This window comes from Giraffa tippelskirchi, chromosome 9 (assembly GCF_054371585.1).
Source record: "Giraffa tippelskirchi isolate mGirTip1 chromosome 9, T2T-mGirTip1v1.2.pri, whole genome shotgun sequence".
Lineage (NCBI taxonomy): Eukaryota > Metazoa > Chordata > Mammalia > Artiodactyla > Giraffidae > Giraffa > Giraffa tippelskirchi.
The window spans coordinates 115,001,571-115,027,434 of record NC_137283.1 but is presented as its reverse complement, the minus strand read 5'-3'; the positions used below and the strand labels follow the sequence as shown (position 1 = coordinate 115,027,434).

General features: G+C 35.4%; 1 protein-coding gene across 6 annotated transcripts in view; it reads left to right on the top strand.

Moving 5' to 3' along the window:
• Positions 1-25,864, top strand: part of GRIK2 (glutamate ionotropic receptor kainate type subunit 2) — an 840,407-nt gene that overhangs the window by 61,385 nt on the left and 753,158 nt on the right. For 2 of the 6 annotated variants that reach the window (XM_081530944.1, XM_081530946.1), the window contains one exon: positions 24,953-25,039. The exons of 3 other annotated variants lie outside the window; for them this stretch is intronic. The gene's annotated coding sequence lies outside the window, so the exon portion shown is untranslated. Of the gene's footprint in view, positions 1-22,513; positions 22,729-24,952; positions 25,040-25,864 lie in introns of all 6 variants that reach the window. One more of the 6 variants, XM_081530942.1, reaches the window with a different exon arrangement.

Sequence of the window (25,864 nt, the reverse complement as noted above, 5' to 3'; positions counted from 1 at the left end):
ATGATATCAGCAGGTAGAACTCCTGGCTCTAGAAGAATGCTCACCAGACATCTTTATCCTCTGTTAGGAAGTACTTGTAGTTTAATTCATATTAATATTTATTTATTCACTTGGAAAAATGTTTTGCTCTTTGTTTTTATATTTCTGGATGCTACATGTATTTTTTTCTCTTTGAAAATTCTAATGACCATCTGCAGCACTAGGAACTAGAGAAGTTATTATGACAGCTATATTTCAGATTCACTTACGATTACTGCTAAAGTGCACACATTAACTTTTAAAAATGTGGCGCAGATTCTAAACACCTATGTAGTAGCTTTTAAAACAAAATATGTCCCTCTTATATGCTGGAAATTTCTCAAAAAAGACAAGAACATAAAATCTGTTTGGCATGTTTCTTTGAGAATATTTTTCAGGCTGTAAAATTTTAACTTCACTTAATTAACTTCAGTTGAAACAGAACCATGCTTTTTCTTCCAGTAGTTGGCTTCCTTCATGATCTGTAGCCACTAACAAACACTAACAACCAACTCATTCTTCTGGAAGCTCTCTTCTTCCCTGACCTGGGTTCTCTATCCTAGCATGACTCTTTTTCTATTCCTCTGTCCTGTTTTCTTTGTTCGTTTTTCCTTCTCCAAAAGTGTGTCTTTAATCCTATTATTTTCTTTCTGCATCCTCTGTTCTTTAGTGAGCTCACATCTTCACATGACTTCACTGATCATCTTGAAGTACTGATTTTCAAATATCACTGTCAAATATCAACCATTTTCCAGTTCTAGTCCACATATCCAATTCTTTGATTGACAACACCCCAGAAGTTCCAATGGCACCATAATGAAATCATTCCCATTTTTTTGATACTGGCATTAAGAATTAAAACCAAAAATCTCAGCTCCATATTTGATTCCTTTTTTTTCCACTCTACTTTCAGTTATTCAGTTATCATATTCTATCAAAACTTTTAATCTCTTCCTCTTCATTATAGTCATTATACTATATTTAATCAATTCTAACATGCATATTTGCTCAGATGTTAACATCTCTGAAAGTAAAATGTGGCCTACAATTGATAGTATTAGGATTGTGTTAATTAGCCATGCTTTCTGTTAATTCACAATAGCACATGAAATAATGATGCATCTTACAGCTGACTTGATGTCCTACTTTTTATAAACTCCTATTTACCACTCTCTTGAATTTTGATAACTGTTTTCTCAAACTCCAATTATTCTTTTCATCACCAGAATATTCTTCTTAAAGTATAATTCTGATCAGTCACTCTCTTGTCAAAAACTTTTTTATCCCCATTAGAAATTATACAAATTCTGTGTCTTGTCATTCAAGGCCCTCGTGACGTCTTATCTTCACATCTCTCCAATAGTTTTGCCGTTCTGTATGCAAACTGGAGTAGTTGTCAAGTACATGCTGTAATGTCTTATCTCTGTTCCTTCACTAAAGGTAGTTTTCTGCTTCAGATGTTGCATTCTTTCTTCCATCTGTTGATGACCTACCTTGACTAAAGTAAGTTTAAATGTCACTAACATCATGAAACCTTACTAATTTGCCCAAACAGTCTCTCTCACATGATACTACTCTTCCTACCTAATAAAGGAGGAAGTTAAGAAATTAATTGGAGAGTTGTCACTCAAAGGTCAGGGACACTGACAAAGATAGGATTTGAGCCTAGATCTTTTTGTTGTTGAATACTTAATTATTTGGCTGAATCGGGTCTTCATTGCAGCATGTGGGATCTTCACTGTGTCATGTGGGATCTTTCATTGCAACTCATGGACTCTCTAGTTGTGGCACCTGAACTCTCTAGTTGTGGCATGCAGGCTCCAGAGTGAACGGGCTTCGGTAGTTGTGGTACGTGAGCTTAGTTGCTCCTCATCATGTGGGATCTGAGTTCCTCAACTAGGGACTGAACCCATGTCCCCTGCACTGCAAAGTGGATTCTTTACCACTGGACCACCAGGGAAGTCCCTGGGCCTAGATCTTTCCTACTTGAAATAATATACACTCTTTGTTTACACGTGATGCATAAGGAATGAGCTGAGGAAAACAAAGAAAAGAAGTCCAAACCTCTGTTTCTTGTGTTATAGAAGTAGAAGCCTAGTAATAACTTTATTTAACTTTAATAGCTACTTATAATGACATAACCTGAGATATTCTACTTTCAACTGGGTAATTTATCAATTACTATGGGGAAAACTTCCCTGGTGGCTCAGATGGTAAAGAATCTGTTTGCAATGTGGGAAACCCAGGTTTGATCCCTGGGTCAGGAAGATCTCCTGGAAAAGGGAATGGCTACTCACTCCAGTATTCTTGCCTGGAGAATCCCATGGACAGAGGAGCCTGGAGGGCTACAGTCCATAGGGTCCCAAAGATTCAGACAGGACTGAGCAACTAACACTTTCTTTCATGAGAAGAACTTAGAGCCATAACATTCAATGTCTTTTTATATATCTGGACACAGAACTGTAGTAATTGATATAGCAGAGAACTACATTCAACAGCGTTGCCAGCCATAGTCTTTGCTAATCAAAAAGTAAATAAATAAAATTAAAGGATACACTAAAAAGATAACATGACAAAACAATAAAAAGGTGAAATTAAACAGAGAAATAGATACACGTGCATGCATATACAAAGGATAAAATGTATAGCACATTTTTCCACAGGAATAGATTGGCTCCTTTGAATTGAAAAGCTCAATTTCTTTCCTATATTTCTATATTAGTCAGTCTTCTCTAGAGAAATAGCACCAATAGGATATATAGAGATATGGATCCAAAAAAACTGATAATGAAAGACTAGCTCTTACCATTATGGGGGTTGAGAAATTCCACTATGCAGGTTGGAGGTCTTGGAAAGCCAGTGTTGTCATTTCAGGGCAAATTCAAAGCAACTTCAAGGCCTTAAGACCAGGGCCACCAATGTCTGAGGGTGGATAAAAATGGGTGTTCCAGCTCAGTTGCGAGCAAATTCACTGTTCCTGTGTCTCTTTGTTCTAGTCAGGCCCTCAACAGATTGAATAATGCCCACCCACACTGGTGCGGGTCATTTCTTTACTCAGCAGTCTACACATTCAAATGCTAACCTCTTCTGGAAACACTCTTGCAGAAATTATGTTTTGCCAGCTATCTGGACATCTCTTTGCCTAGTCAAGCTGATCACACAAAATTAACCATCTCAGTCTCCATACAGAAAGCAGGCAGCCTTTCGAGACCCCTGTTATAGGATGCCTCAGAACAACTTCCTCTGTCTTATGCTAAAAGCTTGGAGCTCTTTTGTCCAACTCTACAATTATGTGTGGGAAGAGGAAGTCAGTGAGCTTAATTCGGGATCAGTTGGAGTACTCTGCACTCAGCCTTCCAAATTCGAAGTCCAGAATCTATTTTCTCTTAGAATCTGCTCTATAAAATCTCTCACTGCAAACCAAGTACCTCATATAAAATCCATCACTCACATGCAGACTCACCACCAGTATAAAAAACAAAAATCAGCTTTTGCTTTTCAAAATAGCAATTTAATTGATGTATAATTTTTGGGAAAAAAGATCCATTATAAGTGTAGCAGTCCATGAATTTTGACAAATATAGCCATCACCACAATCAAGATATAGAAAATTTCCATTATCTTGAAAGGTTTCCTTATGCCCCTATCCTGCCTGTCCTCACCTTCTTCCCTGGCCCCTAGCAACCACTATAATTTCTGCCACTATACACTAAATTTCTTGTGTCGAGACTTTCACATAAATGGAATCATACAGTATTCTTTTATATCTGGCTTTTTTGCTCAGCATCCTGCCTTTGGAGATTCAATTATGTTGTTGCATGTATCAGTAACTAGTTTCTTTTTCTTGCTGTGTCCATTGTATGGTCCTATATGATTATCCATTTACTTATTGATGGACATTTAGTTTATTCCCACATTTTGGCTATTACAAATAAAGTTGTGTGAATATTCTTTAACAAGATTATTTATGAACATATGTTTAATTTCTCTTGAGTAAGTGCCTAGAGATGGAATTTTAGTGTTTTATGGCTTGTTTAGTTTTACGAGAAACTTCCCCAGCTTTTCTAAAGTGGCTGTATCATTTTGCATTCCAAGCAACAATATATGAGTTCCTCTTCAAAACTTGGTAGCATACGTCTTTTTAATTTTGGCCATCCTGGTAAGTTTGTGTTGAATTTCATTATAGCTTTATTTTTCATCTCCTTAGAATGATGTTGAGCACCTTTATTGTGCTTTTTGGCCCTTTATTTACCTTCTGCTAGGTTGTTTTCCTATCAAGTTGTATAGGAAACACTTATTTTCTTTACTCACCACTGGGAATACTTGTGATATGTGTGGATTTTCGCCCACACTGACCAGTTCTGTGAAAACAGCTGAGTTTCCTAACAATTCAACTCAATTCTGACACTAATCAGAGTTGATGAATATCCCTCATTTTAAGGGCTCAACCTCACAAGACTGCTCCCCACTTCAGATACCAATCACAGTCAGTGGGTCCCAGGTTACCTGCAACTTTTGTCTGACTTGGCTACAAATAGGAGGTTCCCATGATCTTCTTCTTAGTGTTAGTACTTTGTTAGAGTGGCTCACAGAACCCAGGTAAACAGTTTACTCACTATTGCTGATTTGTTACAAAGGATACAAATGGACAGCCTGATGAAGAGATACATAGGTGGAGATCTGGATGGGTCTTAAATGTAGGAGCTTCAGTCTCTTTGTAGTTGGGGTGTGCTATCCTCCTGGCACATGGGTATGTTCACCAACTCTGTACTTTTGGAATTTTTAATGGTGACTTCATCATATGGACATGATCAATTATTAACTCAATTTCCAACCCCTCTCCCTTCTCCAGAGAATGGGGTGCAGAGTTGAAAGTTCCAAGCTTCTAATCATGGCTTGGTCTTTCTAAAGCCCCCATCCAGGAGCTCACCAAGAGTCACCTCATTGGAACAAAAGTTGACCCGGTAACCTAGAAATTTCAAATAATTTAGAAGCTCAGTGTCAGAAGGTGGGATCAAAGATCAAATATTAGCAGAAACAGGGGGCAGAGACCAATATATATGTATTTTATATATATATATATATGTATACATGCATGCATATACATTTATTATTTCACAAATTGTAAGAGTTATTAACATATGAGTACAAATCTTTAGCCATATATACAATATATATTTAATAATGTTTTTGGGAAAGCAAGTTTTAAATTTTGATACAATCCCATTATCAGTTTTTATTTTTTGACCTAAGAAATATTTGCCTATGCCAGAGAACAAAGACTTTTTCTTCTAGAATTTTAAAAATTATAAAATGTAAAAATATTCACAGCTATTTTAGTTAATTTCCATGTGTGTTGCGAGGTAAGATTGAGGTTTGTATTTTTCTATATAGTTATCCAGTTTTCCAGTACTGTTGGTTACAGAGTATCCATTCCTATGTTAAATTACCTTGATCCCTTTACTCAAAATCATTTGGTGTTATATTAATGAGTCTATTTCTGTATTCTATATTCTATTCCATTATTCTGGATGTTTGTTCTTATGCCAGTATCATACTCTTAATTACTCTACTAAAATAAGTCCTCAACTTTGAACTTATAGTTCTCTTTGTGTGTAGACCCATCACTCTTCAGTCCATTCCATTCTTGGCTCCCAGAGTTAACTTTGAATAGAATGTTCCTCTGCCTATTATAGGTCCTTTCTTTTCAATGCCATTTTAAAATCAACTTGTTGATTTCTACAAGAAAGCTTTCTGACATTCTAACTGAGATTATGTTGAATGTATAGACCAATATGTGTAGAAATCACATCTTAGTAGTATATCTTTCTGATTCATAAATTTGGCATATATTTATATCAATTTAGATCATTAGGTTTTGTCAAAAATGTTTTACAGCTTATAGTGTACAGATAGGTATGTGTTAGTATTTTTATTAAAATTTCCCTAAATATTTCATGTTTAAATATAATGAAAATAGTAAAAATTAAAAGTTCAAGTTCTAGTTTTTCATTATCAACAAATACAAATGCAGTCAATTTTTTTATAGTTCCCTTGTATCCTATGAACTTGCTACTTTGCTTGTGAATTATAATACTGATAATTTTTGGTAGATCCTTAGGACTTTCAATGTGCACAACCATTATTATGTTGTTTTAGAGTACGAATGGTTTTTTATGTATTTTTACCTCTTTCCATCTCTTCTGTTCCTTTTTTCCCTCCTTTTTTGCACTATTGCACTGGCTATAGCCTCTTTTGCAATGTGGAATAAAAGTGGTCTGAGCAAGCATTCCCTTCTTGTTTCAAATCTTAGGGAAAATTTTTAATCTTTAATCATTGATGATGTTAGCTAAAGGTATTTTATGGACACCATTTATTAGATGAAAAAACTCATTTCTATTACTAACTTACAAGCGGATGTCAAATTTTGTTAAATGCTTTTTTAAAAAATTTCTTTTGAGGTAATCATGTGCTTTTCCTCCTTTGTTAATATATTGAATTACATTGACTGATTTTCAAATCTTGAACTAACTTTGCATTCCCGGGGAAAAATATAGTTGGTCATGGTATAGTAAGCTTTTCAGAGATTATTGGATGTGGCTTGATAATATTTTGCTGAGGGTTTTTGTGTCTGTATTCATGAGAGATTCTTGTAATATTTGTGTCTTATCTTGGTTTCAAGGCAGTGCTAGCCTGTACTAATAATGTAAATTGGCAAGTGTTTCTATATTTTCTATTTCCTGAAAGAGTTTGTATAGTTTTTGTATTATTTCTTCCTTTGATGATTGATTAAATTCATATTGAAGACATTTGGGCCTGGAATTTTCTTTATTGTAGCTGTAAATTGAAACACTTTAGTAGGTATATGGCTACTCAGAATTTCTGTTTCTTCTTAAATCACTTTAGATAATTTTTTGTCTTTTAAGTAGTTTGCTTGATTAAGTTGGCAAATCTATTGGCATAAATATAGTCCTTTAATATTGGCTTATTATTCTTTTATTACTTCTATGATCTGTAGTGATGGCACCTCTTCCATATCTAGTAGAGGTAACATTGTTCTCTCTATTTCTGTCTTTCTCTCTTTCTCTTCAGATATCTCAATATATCTCATATGTCCATAGCTCATCAACTTTATTTTTTTAAAAAGAAAACAGCTTTTGAGCTTCATGATTTTCTTATATTCACTCTTTTTATTTTGCTAAATACAAAATCAAAATATAAAAATACAATATGATACAAACAGGATTTCTTTGGTAGCAAGCAACTGAAATTTATTTCTCAGAAAATTATCAATTCAATAGGTAGAAAGTAAATAGTTTTGAAAGAATTAATAATAATTTATGTCTAATTGAGTACAAATAAATAAATATCAAATTCCAAAGAAACAGAGCATATATCCTCTTTTAAAGCCTCCTAGTATATTAAAAATAAATATTATGCACATCAAAAACTACATTTTTAAAAGTAGAAAGAATAAAGACAACATTTTTTGTTCAATGAAAGAATAAATAGTAAAACTAGAAAAGAAAATCCTGTCATCTGAAAATTTAAGACTTACTTAGAAAAGCTTTGTGATTAAAGGAATTCCCCCCAAAAAAATCAGAATATCTAGAAAATTATAATAATTATTTCACTATCTAGTAGAACCATTTGTATCCAGGCTAAACAGTATTCAGAGAAAATACATATACTTAAGAATTCATATAAATAAAAGAGTAAGGATAAAAATAAGCATCAAACTCAAGAAGTTATAAAAACAAGAAAAAATTGGTTAAATGAAAACAGAAGAAAGGAATTGACAAAGAAAAAAGACACACAAGACTTGAAATTAGAAAACAAAAAATTCCATAGCTGAACAACAAACCCAAGAGCTGTTTTAATAAAAGCAACAATATAAGTAGCATGAGTAAGACAATAATATATTAGCTTATCCAAACAGCACATGAAAATAGAGAAATAGCCAGGACTTTGGTGGAATTTGAGTCATAAGAGGCTATAATTAATTAGAGACTCTATTTGAAAATATAAGTGGAGGAAATGCAAATGTAATGTATAAGTTATTGAAAATGAGTTTAGAAAGATAGAAATTCTAAACAAACCAACTGCCATAGTAGAAAGAAATCTATTAAAGAACATCATGACAAAATGTACCAGGGCAAGATATAACAGAGGTAAATTCTATCAGATCACTAAATAAAGATAATTTAAAATGTTACAAACTCCTCCTCACCCTAGAAGGAAGGATTGTAATTGAAGGTTCAGTCACAAAGCAAGTTTACTCTTCTCTGCTACTGTTCTCTGAAACCTGCTTAGTGAGCCTGTTTTTTCTCTTTTAAATCTCTGTCCATGGAGTAGTCCCATGACTTTCCTGGTCACACTGAAATAATAAAATATTGAATAACTTAGCAACTAGAATATCCATGCTTAAGTAAAATGGATACTCTGGTTTTCTTGTATCCCTCTTTCCTCAAGGAAGAGCTTACTGTGAATAGGCACTTGTAAGCAATGAGGAGGAGGAAGCCAATGTCTTTCTACTATTTTAGTAGAAAATAGAAAAACTTTCTAGTCTTTCTAGCTGCAGGCCACTAAATTTTTGCAAGTTCTTCTGAGTGTTCCATCTTACCACACATTTAGATAGTTGCTGTCTCTCACTTAGGGGCTTGACCAACATTTCTATTGTTATATTGTGACATAAGAATGATTCAATAAAATTCACTAAATGAATAATTCCAGTGAAAGAAAGTATGTGATTATTTACAAAGAAAATAAAAATGCATTTGAAAAAAATCATATTTATTTAACCTTTAAAAATATAGTAGGATTGGGTAGATGATTTCTTAACTTGATAAAATAAATTTATCTCAACCTCCAAACCAGTGAAATCATTAAAATGTCTATTAGTGTAATGGTGACCCCCTCACCATTATTATCTAACTTAGTCTGAAGGTTTCAAGCTCAATGAATAGGTAAGAGAAAGAAATGAGAGATATAAAACTGAAAAGCAAAAGGTAAAATAATTCCTTTTCTCAATAAATGATATATTGATATCATACCTGAAAAATCCAAAGAATCAAAATAGTTTTCAACCAGTAAGAAAACCAGCAATATTGCTGAGGATTGTTTTTGTAGGAAAATAATAACCAAAAGTAATAGTAATTTTTTGTAGTTATGCAAAAAACAATTTGAATATATAATTGAGAAAAAGATTTAATTACAGAAACAATGTAATATTTAGTAGCAAACTTAAGAGAAATATAAAAACATAGCCAAAAAAGCTCTCAGGTGTTAATAAGATACCAAAATTATAAATGAAAAAAGAAAAGGCATTTTTGGTTCTTGCATGGAAAGACATAAAATCATAAGAGCATTATTTTCTCTAACTTAATATAGCAAATATTTAATTTTAATAAAATACTAACAGTTATCTTTTTAGAATGCAAAATATGATTCTGAACTTTAGTCAGAGAAGAGAGTAACAGTGAATTGGTTACGTTACAGATATTGAAATAGCAAAAACACTACAGAATTTACAACAGCTGGCAAGGCAAATAGACCAGTAAGACTAAATAGAGTTTAGAAAAAGGTACAACTTATTAAAAAATGATTTTAGCATATAATCAAAATCATATTGTATTCTGTTGGTGAACAGAATATTAATTATTCAGCAGATTAGGCTGGAGCAGCTAAATGACCAGCTAAAAAAATTACAAAGATTTAAATATAAAAAGTGGAAGCAGAAATACACTAGAAGAACCATGAAAAAAATTTTTAAAAATTCTTGAAGAGAGTCTGTTACAGATAATATAAAACACTTAAACTATAAGAGAAAGCATAAAGAACTTTATATAAAATAAAAGGAATATGAGGAGATTAATTGGATTAAAATAAATACAATAGACAAAGGGTGGAATTTCTGAGTACATATAGTTTTCCTAAAAAATAAATTTTAGAAAAAGACCATTAACCCAGTAAATGTGAGACAAGACCATGAAGAAATAGTATATAGGAGACATGAGAATTACTCTTAAACATATAAAAGGCCTAAATCTACTATAAGGAGAAAATGTTCATATGTAGGATTGGCAGAGATTTTTTTAAAAAAATGGATATGCTATAGATGAGGGTGCAGAGAAACAAGGACTTACAGTTATTGTTAAAAATGTAAATTGGGACAATTCTGTGGAGAGAAATTTCTACTGTCTATCCAAGTGAAAAAAATACATATATGCTTTCACCACTGATATTGCTTCTTGAAATTCATCCTCAGGCTATACTCACAGAGGTCAAAATAATCTATGCCTAAGGATATTTTCTTCAGTGATACTGCTTCAAGAGGGTGGATATGAGCTAATTTTCTAATAATAAGACACTACTTATTTTAATTACTGTATATCCATGTAGCCATTAAAGAGGATGAAACAGTTTTATGTGTATTAATATAGAATGAACTCTGGGATAAATTATTATTATATAATCATGTGATATTATTATTATGACATGTTAGTAACCTGTTGAACAATGCACATAATGCCACATTATTCACAGTGAATGGAAAATTACTCTTCTCTGTATGTCCTTTGTACATTTTGAATTTTGTAGCATTTGAATATTTGATGCTCACAATGACTACTTGAAACCCATTATATAATACCCATTTAACAGATAAGGCAACTGAGGCTCAGAGAGGCTAACTAATATGCCCAATATCATAGGATCAGTAACTCATTTACCACCTGGAAACTAGGTCTGTCTAACTTCAAAGTCAATGATAACCAAGGTTTGGCCAAATTCAACTGAACATCACGTTTAACTAAGTTTAAATAGATGTTAACCATTTCTCCACCTCATTGAGCCAAATAGCACAACTTCTTCTCTTTAAGTACCAACTTTGATATAAATTAGCTAACTTTATCGCTATAGTTTGTAATTTTATGTACATGAAATCTTGTTCTCCTGAAAGATCCAATTAAGATTACATAAAGGTTTACAACAGTCCTGTTGTGTAAATGGTTCAACATTCCAACAACAAACTAGATAAACATTTTGCCAATCACTAATTAAAATGCTGGCTCTAAGTACAATAACCTGGAGTCAGTTTGCATTCACATTTCTATTAAAGGCTAATGAATGCACAGCTAAACTAATTTAGTCAAATTGTTTCTTCATTGTGTTCAAAGTTAAAACTAACAATTCAGCTTTAGCCCTGAGTCTTTTAAATTATTTTTTCCTCCCCTATTGAGTAAAAGTCTAATTAAAAGCTTTTAGTCTTTCGCATTGTGCAGGCTGCTAAGTGATATTGTTTAGTCTGCAGGGATTCAATTATTACTTGGCTTTAAAATATACATCTCCACAAGGATTTTTTTTTTAAGCCACTTTGTCTGGAAGGTTTTGTGGTCTAAAATTTAATTTGATAACAAGATTATTAAATTGTGAAACAAAAGAAAAATTATCTTTGGTGTGAGATTTTACTTAGTGTGCAGTTTTAACTCAGTCCTAAGATTTACTGACAGTTTGCTATTAAAGTTCAAGTTAGGGAGAATGGAGATGTAAAAAGTCTCCAAAATAATATGTAGTAGGTATGAGTTTAACTTTGCAAATTCACAAACAGGACTAGTTATAATTTGCAGGGCCTGGTACAAAATCAAAATGTTGGGTCCCTTGTTCAAAAACCAGGAATTTCAGTATGGCAATAACAAAGCTTTAAACCAAGCACAAGGCCTTTTTGAACATGGGTCTCTAATGCGTGCCTATGAAGCCAACCCTGGTCTCAAGTGCAATATGTAGAAATCTCACATTATGTTATTATTGCTTTTAAGATGAAAATGATTCCCCCAATCCCATTCTACTAGATGACGGAGAAGCCCACATTCTTCTAGCTCCCCAGTTTAATGGTTGGAGGTCTTGTAGACTCTGAAGGCTCCTGGTCTGTAATCTGCAGTGGTTGTCACTGAAATGTTTCTGGTCCAAGGCCCCTCTTCTGTTCCTGTTGCCAAAGATACCTGACTGGCCTGGGGACTTGGTGCCTAGCATTCAACGTTTCTAGGTACACCAAATTTATGATCCAAATCAATACATTTTGAGAGTGAACAGGGGCCATACTGACCTAACTGGCTTATAAGGGGGCCTCTCTAGGCCAACTGGACTGTGCAGTCACCTTCCTATAGTCATTTACTCCTGAAGTCCAGTCGCATCTCCAGGCACTGGATGGGACTAAGGTGGGACTTCTACACTTAGCAGAACCTGCACACCTCCAGCTTCTCCATGAGTTTGGGGAAACTCTCCCCTCTGCCACTTGATGTGTAAAACTTGGCATATGGTGTTAGTTGATCAGTTGTGTCCAACTCTTCGTGACCCCATGGACTGTAGCTCTTAAGGCTCCTCCATCCACAGGATTCTCCAGGCAAGAATACTGGAGTGGTTTGCCATTCCCTTCTCCAGGGGATCTTCCCAACCTGGGGACTGAACCTGGGTTCAACATCTCCCATGTTGCGTGCAAATTCTCTACTGTCTGAGCCACCAGGGAAGCCCTCAGCATATAGAAGACAGTCAGTTCAAATTCATCTGAAATGCCTATTATTTTCTTCCATTCCCCTTTCTTTACTCCAATAAAGTAGTCAGAGATAGTTTTCACTTGAGTCTTTCTGGCTATTTATCTTAGTGGGACATTTAGGCTATAGGTAGCCAAAAATTTTAAGTACTATACAACCAACCAAACAAACAAAACTCCAAGTATTACTGAAGAATGATTTTTTTCTTAAAAAACAAATGTATAAATGTAAAAAACAACAAACTAAAAATGTGAAAATATTTTTGTAGAAAATGTTTATTGAAAACATAACTATTTCCCTGTTTTCTAAAAACATGTATATATTGTATATAGTAGATTTGTCCTTTGGTTGTATAGGGGTTATTGTATGAATTAGAATAGAGCTGTTTAAAGCATATGCTCTGGAGTTCAACCACTTAGATAGGAATCCAAGCTTAGTTGTAAGACCTTGGACAGTTTACTTAAATTCTCTGTGTCTCAGTTTTGCCATCTGTAAAATACAGATACTAACAGTTCCCATGTCATAGTACTATGGTGAGCATTACATCCCAATGTAAATATAAAATACTTTGAACAGCACTCTCCAGGGGATCTTCCCAACCGAGGGATCGAACCCAGATCTCCCACATTGCAGGTGGATTCCTTACCATCTGAGCCACCATGGGAGCCCAAGAATACTGTAGTGGGTAGCCTATCACTTCTGCGGGGGATCTTCCTGACCCAGGAATCAAACCATGGTCTCCTGCATTGCAGGAGGATTCTTTACTAGCTGAGCTACCAGGGAAGCCCAGTCAATAAATAGGAATACCTAGAATTAACACATTATACTTGATAAAATAACTCAGAGGCATTTGTGCCTCCTTTAAATGATCCCATTTTGTAGTTATAAGTCTGCTTTAAAGTAAAAATAATGTGTCTGTATTTCAAATATTAGACATCACTTATTACTATTCTTAAAATTTGTATACATTATAATGGCATGTTGTTCCGTTATTGACTACCTTTACTAGTTGTTTTCCAGTCATGTGCCCAATTTTCTTAGAGATGCCTAAAGTAAAAATAGGTAGGTTTGGAGTAAAACTGAGGGGCAATCATAATAGTAGAATAGATTACTGATTTGAGTTGATTAAAATGTTTTGCTTTTTGCTTCTCTCTAGATGCTTGATCATACTCTCAATAATTGAGATAGCTAATTAATGGGCCACTAGTTAAGTAAGCATTATAATATCTCACAAGTTTGTTGTGAAGATGAAATAATATATTGTATATGGAAAAATTTTTATAGATACCATAGTGATACATACATTCAGGGTGTTATTATTGCTGATCCACATGTTAATATTGTTAAATGTAGAACTCTAAGAAATATTAAACTTATATGTAATGTTCAATGCAAAACCCTACAAAAATTTAAGTGACATTTTTCAACAGAAATAGAAAATAATTCTAAATTCTGTACAGAACCACAGAAGATTCATCATAGCCAAAGCAGACTTAAGAAGAGCAAAGCTGGAGGCATCACACTTCTTAATTTCAAACCATATTACAAGGATGTAGTAACCAAAATAGTATTGTATTGGCACAAAAATAGACATGTAGATCAAATGAACAGAACAGAGAGCCCAGAAATAAACCCATCAGTAGATGCTCAATTAATTTTGACAAAGGAACCAAGAAAGCCGAGAATATGCAACGAGAAAAGAATAGTCTCTTCTAAAACTAGTATTGGGGAAAGTGGACAACCACATGCAAAAGAATGAAACTGGACCACTCTCTTATACCATGCACCATGCACAGATTAACTCAAAATAAATTAAAGACTCAAACATAAGACCTGAAACCATGAAACTTCTAAAAGAAAACTTTGGAAGAAAGCAACTTGATGCCCATCAAAGATTTTCTGCATTTGACACAAATAGCAAAGAAAACAAGCAAAAATAACTTCAATTGCTTTCCCTTTATACATTCCATTTCCCTATTCAGTGTCCTTGATCTGGGCTTTCTTTTTCTTATTCAGTCTCTTCAGTTTTTTCCAAAACTCTAAATCATGTGAATAAAGCCAGAAATGTTTAAGTTGTAACGTACATGCAGTTTACAGTCTTATTCAAGCACAGGTTCCATTAGCATAATGGATCTTTGAAGACCCTGCCACCCTTTTATACTCATACAGTTGGAGAAAACTCACTTCCCCAGCCTGAGAGAAGCCCCTCTCCCCTTAAGTTGGCAAGACCTCAGACAAGAACTTACACAGCCTTGATTTCAACATAACCTCATAAGCTTATAATGATAGTAATTAGGTAAAAGTTGACTTGATTGTGTTTCTCACTCATTGCCAATGCTACCTTAACCAACTTTTCAAAGAAAAAGAGAAACAGAGAATCCTGCAATTTCCTCTTATGGTAATTTTTACACAACCTTAGTTTAAGTTACAATGAGATGCAACATTCAGATGGAAACCTTGAGGGAGCAGTTAATGGCCAAAATGAATTCCCCTCATTATCCCCACTAAATTGTCAACTTGCTAGCATAAGACTGTCTCAATAACAGTTAAATTAAAAGTGTAATTGAATGAGATGTCAGTACAGAAGAACAAACTGGTGAAACTTTCTATTTAAACTCAATTTTCAACAGTTTGCTAAGTTCTGAAGTCTTCAGAGAGCTATCATTTTGCTGAAGAAAAAAGATCATATTCATGATTGTCTAGTTAGGTTTCATTTGTATCACTTCAGTCCCTTCAAAAAGAATTTTGTCTTAAACAGTCACTTTCTGTTTTCACAGAAAACAGCCTAGCTTTCTCTGGATTTTTCATAATTGCCTTTTGAAAGTGCATCCCTCCCCCACAGGAAGTCATGGCACTATTTGAGATTCTGAAATGCTTAAGTCTATAGTAATGATGTCAAAGCGAAGGACTTCATGAATACAATAATCTTTTTTTCCAGAGAAGCACTCCTCAACTATCTTCTTTGTCTCATCCCCTGCCCCTGTCTCACTTTTACTGGTTTGAAATCTGGAAGGATCTATAAAAGTTCTATGTGCTCACCAAGGGGCCAATGAAACTAATACAGTTGTTTAAAGTTCTGGTCCAAGCCAGAGGCAGAGCTGAGACTAGAACTTAGGCCTCTACCACTTGTTAACCAAGTCCAAACTTGCTGTATGATCTGTTGGTCAATAAATAGAGAGATGAGGTATTGCAGCAGTAAAAAGCAACTTTATTCAGAAAGCCAGCAGACTGAAAAGATGATGAGCTAGTGTCCCAAAGAACCACCTTGCCTGGGTTAGATTTCAAGCTTCCCTTGTACTAACGGGGAGAGGTATGATTGGTTATTGCAAACTTCTTGCTGCAATAATCCTTCGTTCTTGTAGCTGTCTATGTAGGTCTGATCACAATGGTCCTGTAAATCTCCAACAGGACAATTGCTATTTTCTGTTCTGCAACTTTTTTTATGAATGGAAAAGTGTTATCCCTTTAAAGGTCAGAGCCTTGAGAGTGAATTGTCATGTATATTTCAGGCTATAGGTAATATTCTTTTCAGAATATTTGCGTTTTTACAGAACGCAAAGCCAACATGACTAAGCACAGGCAATAGAGCACAAAGGTCAGAGCTGCAGGAATAGATCCAATATGGAGTCAGGTGTATTCTTCTCTGTTACATTTTTATTAAACCACCTATAAAATAACCATGGATTTTTTTTCTTTCTTATCATTCCTTCTCTATGCTTTTGTTCTTTTCTACTTGAATCTATCAAGACTGATAATTTCTTATTTCACTTACATTTATATTGTTGTATACTCTTCATGTTTTTCAAGACTTTTTGAATCTTCTATCTCAAAATATCTGTTGAATAAATGAATAAATTTAATGAATTAATCCAAAGAGAAATTAGAATGCAATGAATAAAGTAGGATTGAAAATTTGATAGGCTTATCAAATCATAGGAAATGTTGATAATCCAAAATTACAAAGATTTATACCTAAATGTTCTAAGAGTTTCTTCAAGCTCTATATTTAGCTATCTGATCTACTTTGAGTTTTTTCCCTGAGACAGTTGATTTTTAATATTTTCTTTAAAAAATATAAAGAAAATTAACTCTTTAGGTCAATAAAGCTCTGGAAAACGAGGTTATTTTAAGTTAACTTTTGTATATGGTGTGGACTATATAATATGGTGTGGGATCCAAAGTCATTTTGTAATATGTTTAATATCCAGTTAAACCACTACCATTTGTTGCAAAGACTATTATTTCCCTTTTGAATGGTAGTGACAGTTGTCAAAAATCAATTGACTATAACAGCAAAAGATCAGAAACAGAAATTAAGGAAATAATCCCATTTATGATCACATCAAGAAGTATATAGTACCTAGGAATAAACCTATGTAGGAGACAAAAAACCTGTAGTCCAAAAACTATAAGACACTGATGAAAGAAACTGAAGATGACACCAACAGCTGATAAGATATGCGATGTTCTTGGACTGGAAAAATCAATATTGTTAAAATGACACCTACCCAGGCAATCTATAGATTCAATGCAATTCCTAATAAATTACCAGTGGCATTTTTCACAGAACTATAACAATTTTTTGTTTTTTAATTTGTATGGAAACACAGAAGACCGTGACTGGCCAAAGCAATCTTGAGAAAGAAAAACAAAGCTGAAGAAATCAGGCTTCTTGCTTTCAGAATACACTACAAAGCTATAGTAATCAAAATAATATGGTACTAGTACAAAAACAAACGTATAGATCAACAGAACAGAATAGAAAGCTCAGAAATAAACCTACACAGTTTTGGCCAATTAATCTTCCACAAAGGAGGCAAAAATATACAATAGAAAAGCATAGCCTGTCCTGGGAAAACTGGACACCACATATAAAAGAATGAAATTAGAAAATTCTCTAATACCATGTGTAAAATAAGCACAAAATGCATTAAAGTTGATAGATTTTTAACGACTTTTTGAATGGTTAGTTTTACCCTTTCATTTAGATTCATTTTTAGTAAGTTGTTTTTTTCAGAAAACTTTATTTTGTCTAGAGTTTCACATTTATTAGCATGAAGTCACTAATAGTATTCTTTTATATTTAATTTTTTTACTTTCTGTAGTTATGACTCTTTTATCATTGTTAATATTATTTTTCTTAATAAATCTTATAAATTTGTCAACTTCCTTAGACTTTTCAAAAATATATTTTAGATTCATTCTATACATGTGGTTCAAATTTTGTCTACTGGTTTTTTCCAACTTTATAAATACAGCTCTTAACTCAATAATTTTTATTCTACCTCTTTTTCTCTAAAGAGTTAAGGCAGTAAGTCAGATTTTCAGGAACATTCAGCCTGCATTCCATAGTTTTGCTATGTTGTAAGTTTATTGTCATTCTTTTCCAAGTATTGTCTAATTTCCATTACAGTTTTTACTTTTTTGCTCATAATTGTTTAAAAATGTTGCTACCTTTTTTGTTTCTAATGTCTTTCTTATCTGGTACTTGGTGTTCATTTATTCATTCAAGTTTATTTCTTTTGGACAGTTTTTCCTCCCTACAGAATTAGATATCCTAACTCTTTTTCCCCCATCAGTCTCCCAATCATCTTAATGGTTTTTCCACTTTAAACAGTGTTGCACAGGTGTTAAGACCTGTTTTTATACAGACACTGTATCTTCCACTCTGCCTCAGTGCTTGACTTCTCTTCTTCACTCTATTTGGTTGCCAGTTTCTAACATTCCTGTCATTCTGCATATTATCCTGTGGGCTGCTTTAAATCCTAGCCCCACTCTTCTTTCTTATATACATAGGTACAGTCCTAAAATTTCTTTCCAGTGGATAAGAAGTTGACTTGCAGATGGCAGTTATTACCAACTTTCCAGGAATTTTCCAGTTCTGTGGATTTCCCTTTTAGCACCTTGCTCCACCTTAACTCTGGCCTCGCAGTGTTATTTATTCCATCCCATGGAGTGAGAAGCAGTGGTGGCTCTCTTTTCCTTTGTCTTAGCTGAATACTGAGCAGAATACTGAACACTACTCCCAGTTCTCTTGGCCCCTTTTCCTATCTTCAATGTATTTAAGGGCAACTGAGGTACATTTTTGTCAAATGCTAAAGAAGTCATGAACTGGCTTCATTGTCTCTTCTGTTCACAGGAACATTTTCCTGTCATATTTAACATAATTTAGTGATATCTCTCTACTTGAATGGTCACCTTGGAAAAAATAAAAGGCTAGTATCTTGATTTCCTTCATTCCAGCAGGCTCAAGTCATTATGCTGAACAAAAGGCTTTTAAAGTTTCACTCCTGATTAGACACCATATGCTGAGAAATAACTCTCGCAGCGTAAATTCTATGAGATCTTCCCTTAGTTAAATACCTACTATTGGGTTTTTCTCCAGAATTCCTCACCAACAGAGGATGTACTGATTTATTTACTACCATATGTTTATGGTTACCCAAGTCACTGCCTTGGCAAGAGAGTTGAGGCAAATTTCTAGGTTGTAATTCCTTCAGGGTTATATTCTTCCCCAAATTCTACTGACTCCCCACCCCACCAAGAATATTTTTAATGGCCTGTAAACAGAGCAGCTGAAAAATGCACCTACATCTTTGGTTGCTTAGACTTAGTATGAGATAAAGCAGTGAAACTTAGAGTCAGCTAGTATGATCACCCAACATTGCCCTTTGATATATAGAATTTGGCTCAAGTATGGAGGTTATGACTAGAGCATGGGCATTCACATGCATGCTCCTTGTTAGTGATGACTTAACACCAGGGGTCCTAATTTATATGTGAAATACAGGCTTTTGCTTTCAATCAGAGGGCCTCACCAAAGCTTTTAGCCTTTATACTTATTTTTTGTCTTGACTCAATCTCTAAACTCCCAAACCTGTGACCTGGGTCAATAAGGACATTGCAGAGTATGGTCAGCAGAAGCTACAGCAGGGTTCACACAGGAGATTTTATACCAGGTCTTGACAGTCTGTTCAAGGTGTGCACCCTGAGCTCCAAGAAAATGTGGAGACCTGGAGGTGACTTGGGCTGGGCATCCAATCACCTAATGGGCTTCTCCTGATTTCCTTGGCTTTACCCAACTGTTCATTAATAAAATAGAACCAAATAATTGAGCAGTTTAGGAGTTTGAAAACAGTTTTTCACTAAAAAAGCTCTAAGTCCCAGTCATTTTTATTTCTTTATAATTGGTAGAGCATTGCCAACTGGTGTTAGATGGTAATGGTCCCACACTGTGGACTCACTCTGTGCTTGAACACTCTGTGCCCAAAGTATCTGAGAAAAATTGGGAAGAAATGAAGGCTTCCCAGGTGGCACAGTGGTAAAGAATCCACCTGCCAATGCAGGAGACACAGGAGACACGAGTTTAATTCCTGGGACAGGAAGATCCCCTCGAGGAGGAATTAGCAACCTCTCCGGTCTTCTCACTTGTACAATTCCACGGACAGAGGAGCCTGGTGGGCTACAGTCCATAGGGTCACAAAGATCTGGACATGACCGAGTGAGCATGCATAGGAAGAAATGGGAAATGAGAATCAGTAATTCCAAAACTGTCCTCTCCGAACTGCCCAGTAGTTTGAGTTGTGGTTACTCATGTTTCTTCCAAGTCCTATAGAAAATAATTACTTCATTTAATTAAAGTAATACTTCTGGATAATTGGTATCCCTAATTACCTCTTGTGTTAATCAACAAAAAATAGTAATTGACCCTGAAATACCTAGGACTTAAGTTTCAATTTTATAAAATCCCACAGAGATAGGGCAAAAGAAGTTCTTTGTTACCATAAACCATGGGCGTTTTTCTAAAGTATTTAATATTTTGGAGTGGAAAGAAGAGATTCATTATCTTATCTTTGAAGATAATGAGAAGAAGAAAGATTGTGTGTGTGTGTTTGTGTGTGTGTATAGGTGAGAGAGTGAGTGTGAGTGAGAGAGAGAGAGAAAAAGAGAGGTGTTGAATTCCAGAAGACTCGAGAAAAGGACAAAAGTGGGAAAGTCTCAAGATTAGAGTCTAAGAGTGGGCCACAGAAGGGGCAAAAACCTCAAAAGCCCGCCTACTGTTTTCTGAGTCCTCTGGACCCTACATATAGGTACTCATTGCTTCAACAAAGATTTCTGTGCTCCACATGTGACTAACGAGAAGCAAAGTTGCCAGATCTGAATGGGCTGCGTGCCCGTTTTCAGTAATAGGCAGGAGCAGTCACTGAAGAGGACTGTGAAATCCCTAATGCTACGTGCTGTGTGTAGTCCCTCAGTCATGTCGTGACCCCATAGACTGTAGCCTGCCAGGCGCCTCTGTCCATGGGGATTCTCCAGGCAAGAATACTGGAGTGGGTTGCCATTCCCTCCTCCAGGGGATCTTCCCAACCCAGGGATCGAACCAGGGTCTCCCTCATTGCAGGTGGATTCTTTACCATCTGAGCCACCAGGGATGTTATGTAAGTTCCTGGAAACTCTGCATATCTCAGGGGATTGGGGGTGCAAAAGAAGAATAGAGATATTAGTCAAAGTTTAGTAGACTTAAAGGAAAAAGAGAAATGCTTTAGTTTTTGCTTACTCGAGATTTTCGTCAAGATTCACATTTGCTAAAGAATGGTAACATTTACATACTAGAAAAGACCACATTGAAAAAGAATAGATACATGTATATGTATAACAATAACTTTGCTGTACACCTGAAACTAACACAACATTGTTAATCAACTATACTCGAATATAAAATAAAAATGTAAAAAAAAAGAGATCACAGGAACGGCTGGCACTGGTGTCTTTATAAATTAGGCCTACTTGATTATGGCTGGCAATGAGTGAATGGCAAATTCCTGAAATTTATATATTCCTCTACTTTCTAGTGTTTTAGTTAGCTCTGAACATCATGGATGACATAAATGGCTTTCTTTTTCAGTTGCATTCACATTTAATTAACATGCCTCCATCTTTAACCACCATTTTTGGGATTAAGTTGGCAATATCTATTAAATTTGGAAATGAAAATGAACAAACAATACCCAATAATTCTGTGTCTAAGCATATATTCTAAAGAAACACTTGAAAATGGGCAGAGGAGACAGATACAAGTATGCTCATTGCATGACTATTTCCCCACCAAAAAGATGGGGAAATATTTAATAGCCGTTAATAGGAGAATGAATGAATCATAGTATATTTATAAAATGAGATACATAGTAATTCAGATGAATGAACTAGATTCATACGCACCACTATGGACAAATCTTTAAAGTATAGTATTGAGTAGAAAAAGCAAGTTACATAGTTTTACCATTTATTTAAACTTTTAAAATACATAAAACAATACTAATGTTGCTTATGTATTACTGAGCATATAAATAGTATTAAAAATTAAAAACTCAGCTGAATTGGATACAGAGTGATTTCATGAGAAGTTGCTCCCAGTGAGAGAGAGGAGAAAATGAAACTACAGATTGAATACTAAGGGGACTGCACTGTATCAGAAATACTTTGTTAAATTTAAAAAATCTGGGGCAAGTAACACAAAATGTCAACATTTGTTGTTTATTTCTGGATGAGTGTTTAGTACATTAGTGTACACATAATCTACATTTAGTACATTAGTGCATTATTGTTTGTTATAAAATTTTTGCCCTTTAGTTTAGAATTTTATATAATTAAAAAAATTATCCCCTCTTCTCCCTCACCTTTAGCAAGTCAGGACAATCTAACATCCTGTATTAGATATTTATTGTGCATTTTCTGTTTTAAAATCTCCTTTGCTAAACATGCATGTAGACAATTAACACAAGCTGCAGTCACCTAATGCTTTAGCAAGGACAGACTCGATGCTATGTGTGTAGCAGGAGGGGAGGGCCAAAGGGAGAAGACGTGGAATTTCACTGGGCATTTTGGAAGGCTTCTCAGAGGTAGGGCCATTTGTATTGGACTTTACTGAAATCCCCTTCATTCTTCAGGTAGAGCATTCTAGGGAACAGAGATATGAAAACTGCACAGTGCCCTCAGAGAACAATAAGACATCTGCCATCGCCAGAGAGAGGAATTCTCACCGGAATGGCTGGGAAATGAGGCCGAAAGCAGGGCTGGAATCAGACCTTGAGAGAGCCATCATTGCCAGGGAATTTACACAGTGTTGTGAAAGGAGTGGGAAGCCACCAGGTTTTCTAAGGAGGTGAATGCTGTGATTTAGCCTGTATTTGGGGTAGATAATTGGAAAAGTTTAAAGAATTAAAATAAAATACAGCCTGAAAGCTGACAGATGAGTCAGAAGGACGAGGTTAGAGTTAAAAGGACTATGTCCACCCTACATGGTAGTCATAATCTACAAGGACTGTTGGTTAGAGATAAAGAGGGCCAAACCAGGGGAGCATCCTCAAAGTGAATCCCAGGGTAACGAGGCCCTTGTGGATGGATCATCTAAGGCTTGGAGCTGATGGAGAGGAACCAGCAAAGGGTTGAGAGGAATGAAGGAACGAGCTTGATATCAGTGGAGGGGAGGATTTTTAGGAGAGGATGTTAATGTCAATGTTCCGTGACTTTAAAATAGATGAGGTTTCAGTTGATGATCTCCCAGAGAGCAGCTCCAGTCTGATGATGAGAGAGGAAGGCAGGCTGCAGGCTATGACAGATTGAGAAGGACTTCTCATTCTAGAAGTACAATGACAAAGAGAAGAAGAAACTCAGGGTAGTAGTTTTAGAAGAAAGAAAATTGATCCATAATTGTATCTGAAGTTGATTTTCAGATCTGTTACATAATATCTGCCTTTCAGATATATAGCATACACAACACCAGAATTATAATAAGATGGGGTTTTGGGAGCTTTCAATAAAGGGAGGCATAGCAGAGTTCTGACTTTTAGCAAAGGACCTATGAAATATCTCATTATGAATTATGCTATTCATTTCCCCTTTCATTTATGCCCAATACTGGATTGAAAGAAGCTTTCATAAGCATTTCTATCAGAGTAAAGTTCAGGGGTTTATGGGACAAAAATACAGCATTTTTAGACAAGGGTAACTTTTTTTGATTTTTTCATTCCTTGCTGGATGAGGTTTCCAGAGCTTGAGGAAGTCATGTTTTGGGAAAACAAAAAGTTGTGCTAATGAGAATTCTTTGCATCTCCAAAGGCTTTATCACATGTAATACAATAAAGAGAAAGCAGGCTGTCCAGGGAAAGCACTGAGTAAATTGCATGCTGTGGAGGAGTGCTTGGGGAGTTTTGAGATGCCCAGAAATAGAACTGTTTCTCAAACTTTCTAGGCAGCCCAGGTGCCACTCAGTCCAGGACTAGGTTTTCTCTGTGCACAGCTGGCTGTGGGTGGATCATTTGTACCCACCCAAGCTGTGAATTGAAAACCAATTTCTCTGAAATTGTCTTAGTTAGAAAGTATTCTCTTCCTCGATTCACCCACCAGTCTGCCACAGGCACTGGATGTTTTCTGTGTCTGGAACCACTGAGGATAGTGAAGGTCCTCTCCATTCCTTTTCACCAGATCTAACCCCATGATTATATTTTACACTTCATTAAATACACTGGCATCACCGACGCGATGGACATGAGTTTGAGTAGGTTCCGGGAGATGGTGATGGACAGGGAAGCCTGATGTGCTGTGTAGTCCATGAGGTCGCAAAGAGTCGGACACGACTGAGTGACTGAACTGAACTGAACTGAACTGAATCCTGGCAGCAGGAATTCTAATCTCTATGTTACGGAGGAAGGGCACAGAGGCTCAAAGGGGTTGAAGGAAATTACCCTGACTGTCAAGAGGTGATTGGGAAACTCAGCTCATAGGGAAGGTTTTACCCTTTATTCTTTCAACTTGGGAGAGTGTCAGTGGAAACCATTCACTCCTTCATACACCTCACGAAAGAAGAACATGATATTCGGGTCAATGTTTGGTATGCTCCTTGGTCCTTATATGAATGGTAAGGTCTTTTCAGTCCAGGGGCAGAAACAAGCAGCCCACTCTCCTCTTTGACATCTGAGTTCTCAGGAGGTAGGTCTCTTCTGACTTCATCTTTTGTCATGGACACATCTGGGCGAGTGAGGTGACATTAGTGGTAAAGAACTGCTCTGCCAGTGCAGGACAGGTAAGAGATGTGAGTTTGAGCCCTGGGTTGGGAAGATCTCCTATAGGAGGGCATGACAACCCACTCCACTATTCTTGCCTGGAGAATCTGATAGACAGAGGAGCCTTGCAGGCTACAGTCCATAGGGTCTCAAAGAGTCAGACATGACTGAAGTGACTTAGCAGGCAACACAAGAGCCAGTCATTCCCACATCCACCGTAAAGGCTTGTGGGTAAGATGATTAAAAGTGAGTCTGAAGCTTATAACACCTGGGTTCAAATCCCAAATCTGTACTTCTACAGTTCCTCTGATCGCTGTTTTCTAGAAAAATCCAGACAAGCGCCACCACGAGGTCTTCATAGTGCCTATGCTCCCTGGAATGTGCAAGGACAGTCAGCAGAGCAGACAGAAAGTAAGTAGAGCCCTTCTTTATTACTTTTCAAAGAAAAATAAAGCTTTTCTAATAATCTGTATATGAATTAACACTGGATCCCACACCCTTGACATCTCAGCCAGTAACCCAGGCCCTTGAGGCCTCCTGAAGGAGGAATGGAAGTTTCTCAATGTGGAGGTGTTGACAGGGCTGCCCTCACTCATTTGATTTTACCATCTTGTGACAAAAGTGTAGTTTATTTGCCGTTTACTGCCACCAAGGTGATTATTTTCATAAAAGCAAGAGCTGGAAATTCTGTAATTTTTAAATACTTTGCAGTGAGAGGTGGAATGACTTTGAAAGACTATTACCCATAGAAGTTTGCCATTTATCTTGCAGCAAAATCTTTACAACAGTTGTTGAAGTGTAAAAGCTATATATTTTTATTTCATGAAAAGATAAATATTTTAAATTTGCTAAATATTTTTGTGATGGAAATGGCTTTCAACAGTATGCTGTCTAGGAGCTATCAAAAAAATCCCACCAAATCTGTCCCTCTCAAAGGTAAAGATGACATTTAAACAATAAATGAGAAAGAAAATGCTACTTCTTAAAAAAAACTCACTACAATGAGAGTCCTTTAAAAATGAATATTTGCAAATGTTTCCACTGCTGTGTGATTTTATTACTGAAAATAATGTGTCACCTATAAAAACTCTTGTATTAATAAACTCTACGTACTTACAAAACAGGAAAACTGAATTTCTTAACCTGTTTTTAAAATCTTCCAAATAAAGTTATTTAGTAAATTTTGAACTACTTTGTTTTTAAAAATAAGGGAAAATACCTTCCAATTTGTATGTA